Here is a 2846-nt window from a genome sequence, read left to right as displayed (position 1 = left end):
ACCTTCAACAAAACTACTGTTAAAATCTAAATGTGTCCTGAAGTTTTAACTATTTGATACATGGAAAGGTTGCCATGGAGATACTGGTTTCATTACAGAATGAGTACAATCCCTTTTCTATTTTTTAAATTCACTATAAGTTGGTGATATGGAAATTTAACTTCTTGGTCATAGGCTAATGTCCCCTGAGGACACAATGTATAGAAGACTTTAAGATCTGCATCTCAAATGAATCCATGACACACATTTATTTGAGTTGAGTAAGTCTAGGATCCCAAATGAACATATTAAAAACCACAAGGGTATGGAGAGCCTCTAGTGTGCATAAATGTAGACATCCTTGGTCTGCATTCAGTGTACTTAGTTTATTGCAGAATGCTTTGCATTGTAATGAACCTAATAAACAGTATAGATCAGGGGTGTCAATCTCACGATGTCACGTGACGTGTTGCAATGTATCACAACTTTTTTTCCATTGCCGGCAATGGGGTGGGCACGGTTTCACTATGATGCATCTGGTCTGCGGCCGGCAGTTTGACACCCCTGGTATAGATGAAACAGGATGTCTTCACTGATTTCAGGAACATCCTTTCCTTCATATGTGTAAGAAGTCTGGAATTTCAATAGAAAAGCTGATGGAAACATAAAAATGAAGAATATATTTTTCTGATTTCACTGCATATTACAGAAACTTGGTGTAGTTATGAGCATAATGGAAATCAATTCTTTATTTTTATTATTAGTAACATCAATATGTTGCTGAAATGCTGCTTAATAAGGATAGGATAAGGTTGATCAATAGGAAACTAATACATCCTTTCATGTATTTTAAGCTAAATTATTTGGTAGATAGCAATACATGGTAATGACGAAAGCTTATACTTTAACATACATTAAAATCTGTAATATTTGCTCTTTAAAACTGCAGCTGATGTTTGAGAATATCTTATGTAGTTGTGATTAAATAGCACTTCTTGACAAAGGGAGAAAATGTGAGATAATTTTGGTTAAATATCTTAATTTTTTAAAATAATTTTTGGTAAATTCCATTTATAGCAATCATGATTGTAAAGTTTCTTCAAGAAAAGAATTCTTAATGTTTATTATATTACATGTTTGAATTGAGAAAATAATATAAAATACATTAATAGAGTGAATCAAAGCTGGAATCGAAAGACAAAATTCATAAACAAACATTAAAATAATATCAGCATGTAATACCAAATTATATTCTAATGGATTATACAGAAAGGCCATAAATATGATCTTGCCTGATAACAGAAATCAAGGTTTTAAACAGACATTTAAAATCAAAAGGGAGAATAGATATCTTTGTTTAATACTTTTATAGACTGACAAATGTAGGTTAAAAAAATCCATTGATCTTTACTATAGACCAGAGACCACATAGATTATCTGAATAACAGATATTTAAGTAGACACATAATTAAACATTTTGGTAGCCAATGATGCATTTCATATATAATTGGCTGTGACTTTTTTCCAATAAATGTATAGAGAATTATAGCCTAATGAAATAATAGAATGTTTAATTCTGTTAATTTATTGCAAACCATGCAATATGCTTTTGTATGTAACTTGGGACAAATGAAATAGTGTTTGGATACATTTATTAAACTGTAAAGTCCACAAAGAGTATAAATTCAAATAAATTATGTATTCCAATAAATAAATTTATCATGTATTATAAATGCAAATAAATAAGACTAAATTATTTAAAGGCTGTTCCAACTGATATATGCAGATATGTGTCTGTAATGGTGCAGTTAGAAAAGAACACATTTATTTAGTGTATAAACGGCTGTTCAATTTTTATTTTTTAATTTCCTTTTCTTTTTTAAAATAAACAGTTGGAATTATAGCATCTATTTTCCTCATGATTAAATTTGTTGATGAAAAAGAAGGGATTCTGGGATGAGGATTACGTTTTATACAGGGATCTTTTTAATAGAAAGAAGTAGATATTATTAACAGATTAGCCTAGGGTAAAAATCATAGAGCAGAAAAATTATCTACATAAGCCATTTGTGTTTGTATATATGTCATTTACACATAGAGTGTGTAAAACATATATGTACCTGACCAAATAGTTTAAAACTGTTTTTGGTGATATATTAAGAATTTAAAATTCATAGCGCCATTGTTGAATTTTGATTTCCAGACAGGAAAGGTATTTATTTTTCTGTTTCTCTTCTATTGCACTTTGTATGTCAAACCAGTTCATGTAAAAGAATTTCTAGATTTCAAAAATTTTAGCATGTAAAATTTACCATAGCTTACACTTTTGTTACCTACATATAAAGAAATGTACAAAAGAGATGGTTTGCATCCATCAAAGAAAGGGACTGAGTTACTTGGCTATAAATTCACAGATTTTCTGGAGGAATATTTAAACTAAACAATGGGGACAGTGATACAGAACATCCCTGTCCCCGGCAATCTAAAAATTATAGGGCTATCAGTGCATGTAACACAGATGTGTGTGTGGACAAGAACATAAACCTTGCTGTCAAGCAAAATCAAGCTCTTAATAGCCAGTGCCACACAAAGTGCACTAACCAAAAAGGGGGTAAGACATTAGGGGAACTCAGGCACCACAAAGGTTATGTAGGAAGTAAGCACAGGATCGGTCATAAAGGACTCAAATGTCTATACACAAATGCACAGAGTATGAACAGCAAACAGGGCGAACTAGAAATTCAGGTTAATGAGGGCAGATATGATATTGTTGCCATAACGGAAACATGGTGGGACGAAACCCACAAATGGAACACACAGCTAGAGGGATTTAAATTATTTAAAAGAAACAGACCAAATAAAAGAGG

This window comes from Protobothrops mucrosquamatus, unplaced genomic scaffold (assembly GCF_001527695.2).
Source record: "Protobothrops mucrosquamatus isolate PMUCROS unplaced genomic scaffold, P.Mucros_1.0 scaffold2887, whole genome shotgun sequence".
In the NCBI taxonomy this organism is placed as follows: Eukaryota; Metazoa; Chordata; class Lepidosauria; order Squamata; family Viperidae; genus Protobothrops; species Protobothrops mucrosquamatus.
Note: the sequence above shows the minus strand (reverse complement) of the source record.